Consider the following 17,110-nt stretch of genomic DNA (forward strand, 5'->3'; position numbering starts at 1 on the left):
CAACTAAAAACAATATGCTAGGCATATAAAGATGAATAAATTAGAGATCTTACTTTCAAGCAGCATAAAGTCTAGTGGGGAGAAAGATATTAAGTTCATTAGAATGAGTAGAAATTAGTGAAATTAATGTTGAATGAAGTGGCAACATGAAAACTAGAGCAATGAATTCTTCTGGGAGGAGTAAGAGGAGGTTTTATAGAGAAGCGGAGTTTAAGGTGGGTGCTGACCGATATGGAGGAGTTCACCAGGCAGATTGTAAGAGCATTCCAAGCTGATGATAGCATATGACAGGGCATTGACCCTTGAAAATGATTTCAGAGAACTGGCAACGATTCATCACTGCTGAAGCTTGAGGTAAGAAATAGGACGCTATGGAGATAACGCTGCAGAAGGATAAGGGCTGAAGAACCTCTGTAAGTTGAAAAGAATGCCAAGTAGTCTGCAGTGACTGGAATGTAAGATGCATGGGGAAAAAAATGGTTATTGCTGAGGTTGTGCAGATAGTATAGAACCGCTTAAAACCAACGTGTACTGTGGATCTGTTTTTAACTTTTTAACAGGTATAGTCCCCTCAAGAATAGATAATTTCTATGGATCCACTCCCCAGAAACCTATGGAGTATCTCAAATATCTTAACGCCCATACATTGCTCTCCTGAGGGTTCTCAGGTCTCAGTTAAGAGCTGTTGCTTTACAGCAGTGCTTTTGGAGCTTTTATGTAGTGACCTAAATAAAAATAGTAATATTTGGATAATATGCTGGGTTACCGACAGAAGCTGCTTCAGGTCGGAGGCAATTAACTGGGGTTCTAGCTGCTTTCTGTCACCCAGGTGCCTCAGAGGCTAAAGTGATTAAATATCATGTCACTCTTGTAACCTATTTTGTTTTCACTCTTCTGAAGATTCTTAAGAAGAAGAGTGAAACTATCAGTGCCACTTTTAAAAGGACGATTCCATCATCAATGTAAAGAGTAGACAGGAGGCAATCAGATCAGTTAGAAGCTTTCCTAGAAGTGACTTCAAAGGCTTGTCATATGTCATTAGTGGTGAGGATAAAAAAGAGGGTATTCTAGAGCTTTTTAAGGCTAGAATCAAAAGATCTGATGACAGTGGTAGCTTCCAAATTTCTATATACTAGGAGTTTAAGGGCTTCAGTTGGGTTAGAAAAAGGACTTTGGTTTATAGCAGCAAAATTCACAATTGCAAATACATGAAATCAGTCTAAAAGCCCATCAAATGAGTGGATAAAGAAAATGTGACACACACACACAAACACACACACACACACACACACACCATGGAATGCTACTCAGCCATAAAAAGGAATGAAATAATGGCATTTGCAGCAATCTGGATGGAATTGGAGATCATCATTCTAAGTGAAGTAACTCAGGATTGGAAAACCAAACACCAAACATCATATGTTCTCAATTATAAGTGGGAGCTAAGCTATGAGGATACAAAGACGTAAGAATGATATAATGGACTTTGGGGACTGAGGCGGAAGGGTGGGAGGGGATGAGGGATAAAAGAATACACATTGGGTACAGTGTACACTGCTCAAGTGATAGGTGTACTAAAATCTCAGAAATCACCACTAAAGAACTTTTCCATGCAACCAAACACCACCGGTTCCCAAAAAACTATGGAAATAAAAAAAGTTTTTTTAAAGAAAAGAAAAAGGACTTTGGGAATTTGGAGGACCATCAAATATGTTAATGTAGATTGTTCACTGCACAAGTGAAGTTTTACTGGTGTATGCAAAATAACTGTCAAAGTAATTTACCTGAAGAGGTGGTGTTTTAAAAACTCAAATGTAAGCATGAATCAGTGAAGACTTCTTTCAGCTTAGATGCTGCAGGAGGTTTTAGCCCAATAAAAGGTGACTTGATAAGCAATATTATTGTTTAAAGTGTTGCCACAAACTTAATGAAAAGTCTAACAAATAGATTTTCATCTCAGATATCTGATGTCTTGTGTATTTTTATAAGCACTGGCTAATGAACATAGGGCTTTTTCTCCCCTCATCATCACATTTTAGTTTTATCTGATGAAAAAGGTGTGGTTCATGATCCACAATAACCACTAAGCTGCCTGAGAAGGAGCAGCACAGTGTGTGAAATTCTTTTAAGTATGCAGTAATGAGTATAAATCAAGTAGACTATGTCCAATTCTCTTGTACCTGATCCTGTGAACATCAGTGATCTAATTAAAAATGTGTTCACCAAGTCCTTCTTCTGCATTATTTTTGTCAGCATGGAGGTGGCATAGACATAATTTTATTTTTTCTAAATAAAACTGTTGAGGGGATTTCCTTCCTGCTTCTTTCCCTCTTTAAACTCTCTGAAACAGACTTTTAAAGGTTTCTTTTTTTCATAAATGATTACATTAATACTCTGAATTTTAAACTGATTTTTTTCTCTCTCTCCTGGAATCAAACCATGATCAGATTTTCTTGAACTCTGGCAGTTGAGAATTCAGGCAATCCTCAAAGAAGCAGACTGCAGCTTAGGAAGGGGTGGCTGACCACACTGGTCTATGACCTGGGTGCTTTGCTGTTATCTGTTAAAGACAGCTGCTCTGTTTCATACAAAGTTCATTTGAAGACTATGAAAAACATTGAAGTCAGATGCATGAGAAGGCAAAGCTGAGCATGTCAACAAAGAGAATGAGCTTGATCTAGTGCATAGCTCACAGGGAGGTAAAAAACAAGGCAGGGAAATAGAGTGGTTTCAGAGAGATTCCCACCCCACTTTACAGCAGGAAGGAAGCCCAACCCTCAGAGACTCAGGGAGGAAAGCAACGCTAGATGGATTCTCCTGCATAAAGTGCCCCCACACAGAGTCATGTGAATTTGCATAGATGCACAATGCATGCAGCACTTCCTCCTCTTCTGAAACCTGTTGTGAAGATGTGTTTCTACACCAGGCTTACTGTGGCTATTCTTTATGTGATTCAAGAATCAGAGAAGGTTCCCCAAACAAAAAATAGTGTGACTTTGTGCTTCCCCAGCCAGATAGATATGCAAACAGTTGTAATCGCAGTCTCCAGAAGCCCAAGTCTTGTCAAAAAGGGGTTCTGAAAAATCTATAATCTTTAATATTAACCTAATTGTTAACCCACCCCAGGATTTTTCAAATTTTTCAGTATTATGCCATGGTTGAAAACAACTTTGTATTAAATGTATCAAAACTTCTAGTACTAAAATAATCTCATCCATGTCTCAGGATGCGATTCATTTCCATCAGAAACCCTTGAGATTGCTAATAAATATAAATTTCCCATACGGATTCCTTTAGAAGCAGTGGGATATTAGACCTACATTCATAAACAGTGAGGATGTAACTAAACATGATACAAACTGGACTGGGCACAGTGGCTCACACCTGTAATCCCAGCACTTTGTGAGGCTGAGGCATGCGGATCACGAGGTCAGGAGTTCGAGACAAGCCTGGCCAGCATAGTGAAACCCCATCTCTACTAAAAATACAAAAATTAGCCAGGTGTGGTGGCACGCACCTGTAGTCCCAGCTACTCTGGAGGCTGAGGCAGGAGAATCGCTTGAACCTGGGAGGCGGTGGTTGCAGTGAGCTAAGACCATGCCATTGCACTCCAGCCTGGGTGAAAGAGGAAAAAAAAAAACAGATGACACAAATTGTCAGTGTATCATAACCAAATCATAATTTCATTGCAATGGAAACTCAAGCCTGATTTCCAGCCCCCCCCCCCCCAACATTTTCTGGCCCTGTTTACAGCATGGCCCAAAAGCAGATCAGACATTATAACCAGTAATACAAATAATGATTTGATTTTTTTGAAGGAGAGGTAAGATTTAATTTCCTTCAGTTGTGCATCTTTAAATTCTTCATATTAGAGCTTTATTTATTAAAATATTGAAAACAATATTAGAAATGTAATTTTTATTATGAAAATAAAGACCTAGAAGTATAGGATGCGATCTATACAATTCCAGTGGTACCTTTTCCCTGAGTAAAAATGTACATTTCACTCCAAAAATGAGTATTCTACTTTTGTTTTGATATAACAAATATGATAATAAATTAAACTTGATTAAAATTATGATATGTTAGGTAACTCCACAGTATATTACTGTGAAGAGGGTTAAGAAAAAGATGACCCAGAGGGAATCTGAAATCTTTTTGTTATTGTTGTTAAGACAGAGTCTCGCTCTGTTACCTGGGCTGGAGTGCAGTGGTACAATCTCAGCTCACTGCAACCTCTGCCTCCTGGGTTCAAGCGATTCTCTTGCCTCAGCCTCCTGAGTAGCTGGGACTACAGGTGTGTGCCACTACACCCAGCTAAATTTTTGTATTTTTAGTAGAGACGGGGTTTCACCACGTTGGTTGGCCAGGATGGTCTCGATCTCCTGACCTCGTGATCCGCCTGCCTCGGCCTCCCAAAGTGCTGGGATTACAGATGTGAGCCACCGCGCTGGGCCGGGAATCTGAAATCTTAATGTAGACTGGGATAATTCTAATATTTATAATTTACAAATAAGCTCAAAACTTCCATTTCAACCAACTTTGTCGATCTTCTTTCTCAATGTGGCCAAATCTATAGTTAAATATAAATACAAGTATATGTTAAACTTCAATAGAAACTTTAAAAACTAGGCTAATATGCACATTTTACCAGTATATTTGGGAAATAAGTTGTTTTGATTGAATGAATTTTCTAGTTTAGCAAGGATAAGAACACTCTTCTTTTGTTGTTTTGACCTACATAGTGAAAAACCTAGCTAAAATATATTCATTTACTATCTTCCCTTCATAGGAAGAATATGACAACCATAAATAAGAAAATCATCCTGGATCTTAAATTGCTGAGGCTTTTGCTTTTCTCATTCCTTAATTTATTCATTTATTCACATATTTACTGAGCATCTACTATGTGCCAGGCACTATTCTGATACAAGCTCTATTTAATATTATTATACATGCCATAGAAGACAATATAAACCATGGAGCTCAATGTGTAAAAATTCAAAGTTATACCTTGGAAACATCTCTTAAAAATCCTTTGTGGGCTGGGTATGGTGGGTCATGCCTGTAATCCCAGCATTTTTGCGAGGCTGAGTCAGGAAGATGGCTTGAGGCTAGGAGTTTGAGACCAGCCTGGGCAACATGGTGAGACCCCATCTCTACAAAAAATTTAAAAATTAGCCAGGTGTGGTGGTACATGCCTGTAGTTCCAGCTACTCAGGAGACTGAGACAGGAGGTTTGCTTGAGCCTGGGAAGTCAAGGCTGCAGTGAGCTGTGTTTGTACCATTGTGCTCCAGCCTGGGCAACAGAGCGAGACCTTGTCTCAAAAAAAAAAAAAAATCCCATCAGCTTGTGTTTGGTGGTAATATGGCTATTTTGCCTTAAACTTTGCAATGTCTTTCCTCCGAATGCTCTTAAAACAAACTCTGCTTAATTGAAGATTCTGGTTAATTACAGTTTTGCTGCAGTGCAAGATAATTTTGTAAAGCAATCGCTACAACATTATTGGAATCAGAGATTATTTACTTCTGCATGACTGACAGAAATCCACTATGCAATCAGCAGTCTTTCTTCACCGTCTGCATGAAAAGGCCATCTTTGAATAGAAAAGACAGGCAGTGTGACATAGAAAGGGTACAGCTTCAGAAGTCAGACAAACCTGGTCATTTGACTGTGGGGTAAATTCTTAAAGCTCTTTTAGCCTTAGTGCCCTTACCTGAAAAATGGAATAATGTCCAACCTTAAAGTTATTCTGATGATTTGAAAAGATAAATGTTGATCATTCACTCTGCAAATATTCGCCAACTGCTTTATCCTGAGGGTAATAGGCCATCACTGTAGGTCTTACACAGGAGTAGTAACGTAATTGAACTTTGGAAATATCACCCTGGCTGCAGTATGGCGAATGAATGAGGGTGAGGTAAGATTGAAGGGAAACCAGTTAGGACCTGTTATTGTTAGGACCTGTTACAGTTAGGACCTGTTATTGCTCAGAGACAAGTGTAGCTTTCACGTAAAAGTAGAGGCAGTGAGGATGAAGAGAAGTAAATGGATTTGAGAAATTTTAAAAGTCACGTCAAGAGGAGAGGGTAAAATGTTGGATGCAGATGGTAAGATGGAAGGTATAATGAATATCTCGGTTTCTTGCTTGGTTGTTTGTGGATGGTGGTGCCATAACTAGGAGAGGGAAAATAGGAAAAGGTCTTGTGGCAAAGATGACAAATTCTGTTCTACACAGGTTGTTTTTGAGGTGCTTGTGGGACCCCCCCCCCCACCCAAGAAGTACTATGCAACATGCAACCCATGACTAGAAATACAGGTCTGGAGATAACGCAGGGGAACATGACAGAGTAGAAGCTAAGCATTGGGGGCTATTACTGTGCAGACTTCCTAGTTGGTTAAGAATACCTCTGCTCCTTCCACTGGTCTGGGAACATCCCCAGCTCAGTGAACATGAGCAAGTTATTATGGTGTAGTATAAGCAATTCATTATTTGGAATTGTTTTGCAACTATTAGCACTACCTGAAAAACCTGTCTACGTTCTGGCTCAGCCCCTTAGTTTTCTCAATGCTACCGAAAAAAGAGTCTCTCTATTGTCTCGTTTCTAGTAGTCTGTTTATTAGTTCTCCACTACAGTTTCTTAGAAGTTCAAATTTTTTGCAAATCAAAACCACAATGAGATACCATCTCACACCAGTTAGAATGGCGATCATTAAAAAGTCAGGAAACAACAAGTGCTGGAGAGGATGTGGAGAAATAGGAACACTTTTACACTGTTGGTGGGACTGTAAACTAGTTCAACCATTGTGGAAGTCGGTGTGGCGATTCCTCAGGGATCTAGAACTAGAAGTACCATTTGACCCAGCAATCCCATTACTGGGTATATATCCAAAGGATTATAAAACATGCTACTATAAAGACACATGCACATGTATGTTTATTGTGGCACTATTCACAATAGCAAAGACTTGGAACCAACCCAAATGTCCATCAATGATAGACTGGATTAAGAAAATGTGGCACATATACACCATGGAATACCATGCAGCCATAAAAAAGGATGAGTTCATGTCCTTTGTAGGGACATGGATGAAGCTGGAAACCATCATTCTCAGCAAACTATTGCAAGGACAAAAAACCAAATACCAAACACCGCATGTTCTCACTCATAGGTGGGAATTGAACAAAGAGAACACATGGACACTAGAAGGGGAACATCACACACCGGGGCCTGTTGTGGGGTGGGGGGAGGGGGGAGGGATAGGAGATATTCTTAATGTAAATGACGAGTTAATGGGTGCAGCACACCAACATGGCCCATGTATACATATGTAACAAACCTGCACGTTGTGCACATGTACCCTTAAACTTAAAGTATAATAAAAAAAAGTTCAAAAATTTTAATCTGTTTTCAGGATAGGATTAAAGTGTATGTTCTTCCTCATTTAGGTTTTTCCATACAGCTGTTGAGAGTAACATGTTGGAGTCAACATGTTATATGTTATACTATATGTTATACAACATGTTATACTATATGAAGTATAGCTATACTCCATAACTGGGGTTGGGGGGTGGGGCATTTGAGTCAGAGAAGATACAATTAGCCCCAAGACAGAACACATCTAATGCATTCAGGACCTATGTGGAGTGATGCTCCAGTGAGGAGATGCTGAGATGACGCTGGGGAGGCAAGAGGGAAATGTGCAAAAACTCAGAGGTAAGAACATCACTTATTCAAGGAATTGAAGTTTCAGTAAATAAGAGGGTAAACGAGTGAGTCTGGTGTGGTATTTGTTGAGGGAGGTTGAGATCTTGGAGGGCCTTATAAGCCACATAAGGAAGAATGGACTTCATGACAGCAGCTGCAAATTATTGAAGAGTTTTACATGAGGGAGATTTGCAGTTTAGAAAAATCACTTTGCCACAAGGAGAATGAACCGGATGAGGCCAGAGTGGCTGCGGTCAGGAGGCTATTACAAAATTTCAGGTGAGATGCAATGGTGGCCTAATTTATGTTACAGAGGCAGGGAGAAAGAAAAGTGGATACACTCAAGAGATACTGAATAGGCATCATTTGCAGAGCGGTGAATATCTGGATGTGGGGAGTGAAGGAGAAGAGAAAGGTAAAGAATTACTGTTATCCATGTTTTCGGGTGTGGGCGACATATGGTGTCAGGGTTCTACTCTGTCGCCTCCTTGATAATAATGGTCCCTGTGTCGTCTTACTTTTAGGGAAATAACACCAAGAGACGCAAACCTTGTTCAATGTAAGTTCCCTATTGCTTCTGCCAAAGTATAAAGCATAGATTCATAATTTTGTTAAAGTTATCAGAAAGTACACTCCTTTTAACACAAACTGTAATATTCTATAAATTGAGTTAACATGTACAGAAAAATACCTGTGATCGCCAGTTCTGAGATTTGATTCTTGAAACCCTAAGCATTTTGAATTTCTCACACACTGACCACTAGTATGAGCCACTCGTTCTGTTTAACAGGTATTTAAAAACGACTGTGGCTTACCACAGCCCTCAAAGGGTTTTTTTCTATTATTACACCAAAGACTTTCCTCTGGTATGTTCAGAGCTACCTTTTAAAATGTAATATATTTTTTAATCCAGTTACCCTGAAGTGCTTGCTTTTAGTGTGTTAGTAATTCTGCTTCAGACAGGATGTACTTCATTTGAAAAGAAAAAGATAGTAAAGGAACTTTCAAGAGTTTCTCTGAAACCATTTTAAGAAGCAATAAAGCTTCATTACTTTTTTCCTAAAAACACAGAATTGTTTTTAGTAAATACTATAAAGAAAATGTGCATAATTTTAAGAAAACAGTATTTTAGGATGTATTTGGTAATAACTGATTGTATTTGAAATTTTTTGTAGAGGAAGGAAAATAAGAGAATTGTATGTGAGTCTTTTGTTTGCCAATTTAGTTGTGGGAGACAGACAATGAAAATTCATTGCAGTTAAATATGCTGCTTATTTATCGTAGGAGGAATGATGATAGTGATGTTGAAAACAGAAAAAGGAAGTTTTTCTACAGCTTTACCTATGTATGTCATGCTTTCCAGTTTTTATTCAATTGTTTTTATAATGAAAATAGTATATGTTCCGTGCTCTCATTTAACTGATAGAAGTGGTTGATAGATAATAGATTAGCTGGGCCATTATTAATGTTTCTGTTACTTTAAGCACTTTTTTTGTGATTACTTTAAATGTGGCTTTGTTTTGTTTTTTCACTTTGGGAATACAAAGCAAAAACTTCAGCACATTTTACTTACACTGATAGCAAATATTTTGCTTTCAGAATCTTACTACATTTTATATTTACTGAGTTACACTGGAGTAGAAAATGTTACATTTGTTAAACCTAACCCATAATTATCCCAAATTTTAAATATTAATACATCAAAGCTCTTTCTTTTTTTGGAAATGAAAGCCTTCTAAGTGTACAGTGGATAGAACCAGGTTTACATCTATTATGTTACTTATATTTTCCATATCACTTGGCATTGTCTCCAGACAGTCTTACATGAGATAATTCCATGCGCCCTTAGAATATTTTTTATAAAGAAATACTGATACTCAAGATGATTTTCCTCATTTTAGCCCTTGCCTCTAGAGGATATGTTAAAGTGATTTATATTAATAACCATCCTTTTTTTAGATAGAAGACTTTATAACCTTTGATTTCTGTAATACACAAGGAGAGCCCTGCTATCTATCTACTTGTTAGGGAGACAACAGATGGGATTCTTTGCACTGAAAAGAAGGCTTAACTAGGTGACCTTTCCTAGGATTCATCAATAACAAGGAGATCATAAAGTCTTCATGTATTATTTTATTTATTCTTTTAACCTTCCTCAGCAGTAGAGGAGCAAGTACTTACTATTCACTTAATCTCATCTTATAGCTAAAGAAAAGAGCTATAACTTCTTCCAAATCACCTAACTATTCCCTATAGATCTGGATCCTAAATCTTAGTTTTCTGACTTTCTTTTCTTACAGAATAACCATAGTAGCTTATAATCAGCTTCCTGCACACTTTTTTTTCTCAGTAATTTTACTAGTTCTATAATATTCTGACAGAGGTATGAAGATGAGCTAATCTGACTTTAGATGACTCATCAAAGCAAGCCAATGTAAAAATATAAAAAATAAATTTTAATCTTCAACTTCAAATCTGCTTGGTTAACCATGCAAGTAAAGGATTTAACACATTTATTTGGGATCACTGGGTTAAATCTTCATGACAGTTAACACCATATATTCTTTTGGTAAGACAACCTTACATTTTGAAGTTCCTTACCGCGATGTAAAATTGAAACATGTAAAAATAGGTTTCTAAGATCAAAAGAGTGATAGGGACATCAAAACACATTGCAAGATAATGGTTCAATGTCATTTTGGCATATTTTTATAAATACAAACTATTTGAAAAACTGTAAGTTCTCTGTTATCTAATGTTTTATCTTTCAAAACTTACCATCATAATAACAAAGGAGCAGTGCTATTCTAAGTAGAACTTTATTTGTTAGGAGTTAGTTGTTTTTCTCTCCCAAGAGATATATCTAGAACAGGGTCTAGTACACAGCCAGGGCCCAGCAAATATTTGCTGGAGGAATAATAAAAGAATACATGAGTCTCAAGTTCTGGAGAGAAGTCTGGAATGCAAAATAGGTTTGAGGATCACAGCTAAAAAGAAGGATTCATGACAAATGGAAGAAGAGTGTGTAGAATGAGAAGTACTCAAGAATGCATATAGATAAGAAATACGAACTTGGAAGGAGGATATGTCATGTCATCTGTAAGTAGAGTTCAATAAGGCAATTAGTACAAAAGAAATATATAAAAATCAATGATTCTCAGACACAAAATTAGTTTGAAAATGTGAAATAAAATATGTCATTGATAATAGCATACATATATAAAAAATTTCAGAAAAATATTCAGGACTTACTGGAAAAAACTACAAATCTCCACTAAAAGACATAAAAGAAGATTTGGATAATGGAGAGCTAACCTCAAATTAGATGATAAATTTTGAAATCAAGATTTCAATGGCCCATTACACATCTTATTAGAATAGCCAGAACCCAAAACACTGACACCACCAATGCTGGCAAGAATGTGGAGTAACAGGAACTCTCATTCATACAAAATGGCACAGCCACTTTGGAAGACAGTTTGGCAGTTTCTTACAAAATTAAACATACTCTTAACCATACAATCCAGCAATCGTGGTCCTCAAATGAATGAATTGAAAACTTATGTCCACACAAAAACCCACACACAGATATTTACAACAGCTTTATTAATAATTGCCAAGGCTTGCAAGCAACCGAGATGTCCCTCATTAGGTTAATAGATAAATAAATTGTGGTACATCCAGACCATGGAATATTTCAGTATTAAAAAGAAATGAGTGATCAAGGAAAAGAAATGGAGGAGACTTAAATGCGTATTACCAAGTGAAAGAAGTCAGTCTGAAAAGATTCCTCAGTGTCTGATTCCAACGATGTGATATTCTAGAAAAGGCAAAACTGTGGAGGCAGTAAAAAGATCAGTAGCTGCCAGAGATTAGAGGTCAGGGAGAAATGAATAGGCAGAGCACAGATAATTTTTAGGGCTGTTAAACTGTTTCATGTGATAAGACAATGCTGGATACATGTCATTTTACATTTGTCCAAATCCACAGAATGTATAGCACCAAAAGTGAGCCCTAACATAACATAAACAATAAATACCTGGTGATAATGATGTGTCAATGTAGGTTCATTGATTGTAAGAAATGTGTCACTGTGGTGCTGGCTGTTGATAATGGAGGAAACTGTACATGTGCAGGGCAGGGGATATACGGGAAATCTCTGTACCTTCTGCTCAGTTTTGCTATGAACCTAAAACTACTCTAAAAAATAAAGTCTGTGTAAAAAAAATAAAAAGCCTTAACAAGGAACTTGAATAAGAGATTATAATATTTATCTTGTATAATAAACATAGAAGAATTTCCAGGAAAATTCTGAAGAGGAAGAGTTCTGGGAGTAAAGAATTGATCATGGAAACTGGCCCTACAAAATGTCAAAGTATGATATAAACCTACCTTGCATAAAATGGTATGGTGTTGGAATATGGTGTTGGAATAGGGAGAGGCAGATGGAACTCTGGGCTAGAAAAGAATGTCTAGAGAAAGATTTAAGTGTATATAAGAACATATAATATTATTAAAAGAGACATTTCAAATAAGTAGGTCAAAACAGGTTAATCATTTAGACAGTGGGGTGATAGAATAGTCAGCTGGTAAAAAAAAACAACTGAAAGCTCATTCCTACCTGATTTCTTCAACTAATTGTAAATGGACCAAGGATTCTTTATACAGTGTGATTAAATAGACATAACATAATACTTAGCATTTTAAGGTATACAGTTTACTGTGTTGTATAATCATCACAACCAGAAACTTTTCATCATCCCAAAGAGAAACTCCATACCGAATAAGCAGTCACTCCCCTCCCAACAGCCCCTGGCAATGACTTATCTGCTTTGTGTCTGTATGGATTTACCTACTCTGTATATGTCATATAAATGGAATCACATAATATGTGCCCTATATATTTTTGTATACATATTATACAAATGTATAAACATGTGTGTATACATGTGGGAAGAGGGAAAGCTAGCTAATGTTTTACGGAATAGTCACTGTCTTCTTTGTATTGTTATAACAGAGACTCATTACTTGTGTGTTTTGTTTGCCTTTTTTCACTTAGCATAACGTTTTCAGTGTTCACCCATGTTACAGTACGTATCAGTACCTCATTCCTTTTTGTGGCTGAATAATATTCTTTTATACAAAGATACCACATTTTGTTTATTGATCATCAGTTAATGAATCAAAGATCTTTCAAAATGCACTATTACAAGAACTAGAAAAAAATTTGAATATTTTTATAATCTAGGAGTAGATAAGATCTTTGAGGCATGAAATTTACATCTGTGAAATAAAACATGTAAATGAGGCACATTCTATGAAAGGGTGGAGGGAAGTTATATTCTTCAAAAATATTAATGTTTTGAAAGACAAAATGGTAGAAAAGCTCTAGATTACAAGAGACTAAAGAAACATGACAATTAAATACAATTTTATGACCTTAGGCTAGAATCTGTGCTGGAGAGGAAAAAGTGCTATAAAGAACATTATTGGATCAATTGACAAAACTGGAATACAGACCGGGTGCAGTGGCTCATGCCTGTAATCCCAGCCCTTTGAGAGGCCAAGGCAGGAGGATCTCTTGAGTCCAGGAGTTCAAGACTAACTAGGCAACGTAGTGAGACCTAGTCTTTACAAAATAAAAAAATTGGAATACAAATGGTAAAGTATTACATGAAGATCAAATTTACCAAAGCATATAACTGCCTTGTTCGTGTAAGAGAACATCCCAATTTCTAAGAATATATGCATTCAAGAATATAAGGGCTAGAGGCAACTTACCCTCAAATAAAATTTATATGTATATAACATATAGAAAGAGAAAAGAAATGCTGCCAAGAGTTGTGCTAGGTGCTTTACATATTTTATCTGATTTAATCCTCACGACAATCCTTTAAAGATTTATAAATGAAGAAGCTGAAGTAAAGTGAATATAAGTACCTTGCCCAAAGCCACATTTGATTATCTGACTCTAAAATCCATGCTCCTTTTCCTACAACAGCCAAATTGCGTCTCAATAAAATGGAGAAATAAAATATTTTAATAAAATATGTATCTTATAAGAAAAGTTAATTCTAACACTAAGAAATATAGTGTATTCAGATAAATACGATTTAATTTTAACTGTAATATACATGGAAAACTAATCTCTATTATGCAGTTCTTCCGTGGCTGCCCATGTTTCTGCTTGCATTTCACCACAGCTCTTTCCAGTAATCTGCCCTCCAGCCCAATGTATCAAATAAAGATCTAAAAGCAACATAAAATCACTTTTGCATCAGTAAAGGGCTCTCAACTGGGGAGAAAAAAAATTATCCTACCTTGCATGCGTATGCAAAGATTACATATTTGGACTCCTCATTCTTCCGTAAGAGCAAATTCAAGTTTCCTTACTTTATTGTCAAGCTTCTGAACATTGACATAAATGATAGGTTTGTTATCACTTATTACTGGATTCAGCAGATTATATGCAAAATGTGCAAAGACCTGATTAAAAAGTCTTTGATCTTTTAATCAAAAGGGTAAGCAGTATTAATTCATTTGGCGAGTATAATATATATACCAATTGTAACACTACTTTGCATTTGAGATTACCACAGTAAAATAATTACTCTTCATTAATGAAGGCTCGTTGCTATGTAATTCCACTGTGGCTCTAGGCAATAAAATCCTTTCTAAAGAATTAAGTTATATTTGGTGTGAAGTTATTTCATAAAATAATCATATTCTTTATAAATAAAATAAATTTTACCATCATGGTGTTTGATTGTATGAAGCTCATAGATAGAAATGTCATTGAGAACTATATAATATAAAAATAGAATAACCTTTACATGGAATAACACATAAGCTTCAAATTCAAAGCCCCCTATATTTCTGTTAGTACTCATTTTGTGATGTCAAAAAAAAACCCTCTCAAATCCTTTTCTTGTCCCAATTTATAATGAAGATAGATACATACATAAATAATTATAACAAAAGCAGGTTGCACATTAATGTTGTAACAAAAGGAGTGACATGCTTATTATTCCTAGAAGAATCCTGGAAGACTTCATGAAAAAGATATCTTAATTAATCTTTGACAAATGGGCAAGAAATCAGGGAGTAGAGGAGGAAGGGAAAGCGGAGAAATAGGGTATAAAAGGCATAGAGTCCTGACTGCCAGTCTAAATGGTGAGTTTTTTCCTGCAATAAATAGGAAGTTATAGGATTTTGGGCAAAAAAAAAAAAAAATCTGATCACATGAAGATTACTCTCTGAGGGAAGCTAGGCATAGAGGCACATGCCTGTAATCCCAGCTATTCAAAAGGCTGAGGCGGGAGGATCATGCAAGCCCAGGAGTTTAAGACCAGCTTGGGCAACATCCTAAGACCCTTGTCTAAGCGTGCTGTGAAGGAGACCTAAGATTAGGGGAAAACCATGGGATGGAAAATCAGTGAAGTTACTTGAATGATTGTTTATCTATCTGTCCCCTCAGTGAATCATCATGGGCTTCTCCAGGCCAGGTGACATGTTTCCCACAACTTTATACCCCCCAAATCACACATATTTGACAAATACCACTGGATGCATGAATAAAAGAGAATAAGCTCTTGTATTATGCTAACAGTGGTGGAGATGAAAAGAAATAAAAGAGAAATACTACTATTGAGGAGGTAGCATTGTAAAGAGATGTTAGCTGGTTGGATATAGCTGCTGAGGAAGACAAAGGAATAAAAATGCTATGCAATTTATCACAATAAAAATTTATGGAGCACTTACTTTGTGCCAGAAGTTTGGTAGGTGCTAAATATCAAAAGATGAATTAATATCTGACCCTATCAAACAGCTAGGGGTGACACTTAAGTAAAGATATGTAATAACATATATATATATATATAAAATACGCAATAATACGGCATGCATAGGCAATAATGTGCATACAATGTTCACAAAAAGTAAAGAAATAAGTAATGTATTTTGTCTGGGAAGAGTGAGGGAAGACTTCATTGAAGAAGGGATGGTTCTATAGGACTTTGAAAAATAAATAAGAATTTTCCAGATAAGGAGGTACAGGTGGCCGTCTCACACAGAGAAATTAATATTTGTAAGTATGTAGAGATTCCCCCAAAAGTTGTTCGTGTGTGTGTGTATGTTCATGTGTGTATGTGTAGGCATTTTGATATTGCAAAAACATAAAATGCAAAAGGGAACTGGAAACTAATGGGAAATGAAATTGGAGAGCTGAGTAGGGGATAAAAAGTCCTTGTGTTGCAAGCTAAAGAGCATGAATTTTATTCTGTGGGTGAATGGGAGTCAGTGAAGGTTTTTAAACTGCCTGGCAGTTGGCAAATTTGCCCTTTAGGGCAGATGAGAAACTCATTGATGAAAGCTTGGTGAATGGATGGGGGGTGGGATTGAGAGGAGAACGGTAAAAAGACTGCTGCAACAGGTCAGATGAATAATAATGAAATCCCTATTTAAGACAGTAATAACAGAGTGGATAGAACAAAATCAAGAGATAGGTGGCAAAATTGGATACACTCAGGGACATGGAATGTGAAACAGCTGATTTCCAGATTTTTGGCTTGAACTACTAGGCTGAGAGTGGTGCCACCAAATGAAGGCCCAATTTGGGAAATGCAGAGCCTGAAGCGTCTGTGGCACACCCAAGGGAATATTTCTAATAGAGAAATTCATGCTCATGACTTAGGGAAAATTTTAGTGCTCATTTTCAAGTTACATACATCAAAGGATAGTGATACTATTAACTAAATATGTAACACAGTTTAGAGATATGCAACAGTTCAGAATGAAAACTATAACTTGGGGTTTTGTTTGTTGAGTTTGATTAGCTAGTGGAATAACCATGCAGAGATGTGCATAAAGAATTTAGAAGTATAGTACTATGCAGCCTTTTAAAGAATTAGGTGTCTTCATATGCATTGATTAGGAAAGATATTCATGATTTTCTCTAAAGGAAAAAATAAGTTGTAAAACAGTGTTTAGTATGACCCAACTTTTGTAACAAAATATACATGTATATACATATATGTAAATACAAATATACAAATGTGTGTGTGTATACATATAGGAAGAAGGAAAGATAGCTAATTTTGTACTGGATAGTTCACTGTACTCTTTATATTGTTACAACAGACATTCATTACTTTTGTGTGTTTTTTTTTTCTTAATAACAATGGTATTTATTTTTATTTTTATTTATTTTATTATTTTTAATTATACTTTAAGTCCCAGGGCACATGTGCACAATGTGCTGGTTGGTTACATATGTATACATGTGCCATGTTGGTGTGCTACACCCATTAACTTGTCATTTACATTAGGTATTTCTCTTAATGCTATCCCTCCTCCCTCCTCCCTCCCCCCACCCCACAACAGGCCCCGGTGTGTGATGTTC

At 36.5% G+C, this 17,110-nt stretch overlaps 1 long non-coding RNA gene across 1 annotated transcript in view; it reads left to right on the forward strand.

Annotated features, from left to right (window-relative positions):
* The window catches only part of LOC104001720 (uncharacterized), a 45,981-nt gene that overhangs the window by 13,902 nt on the left and 14,969 nt on the right, over window positions 1-17,110 (forward strand). The window lies entirely within an intron of this gene.

Source organism: Pan troglodytes, chromosome 1 (assembly GCF_028858775.2).
Source record: "Pan troglodytes isolate AG18354 chromosome 1, NHGRI_mPanTro3-v2.0_pri, whole genome shotgun sequence".
NCBI classification, from domain to species: domain Eukaryota; kingdom Metazoa; phylum Chordata; class Mammalia; order Primates; family Hominidae; genus Pan; species Pan troglodytes.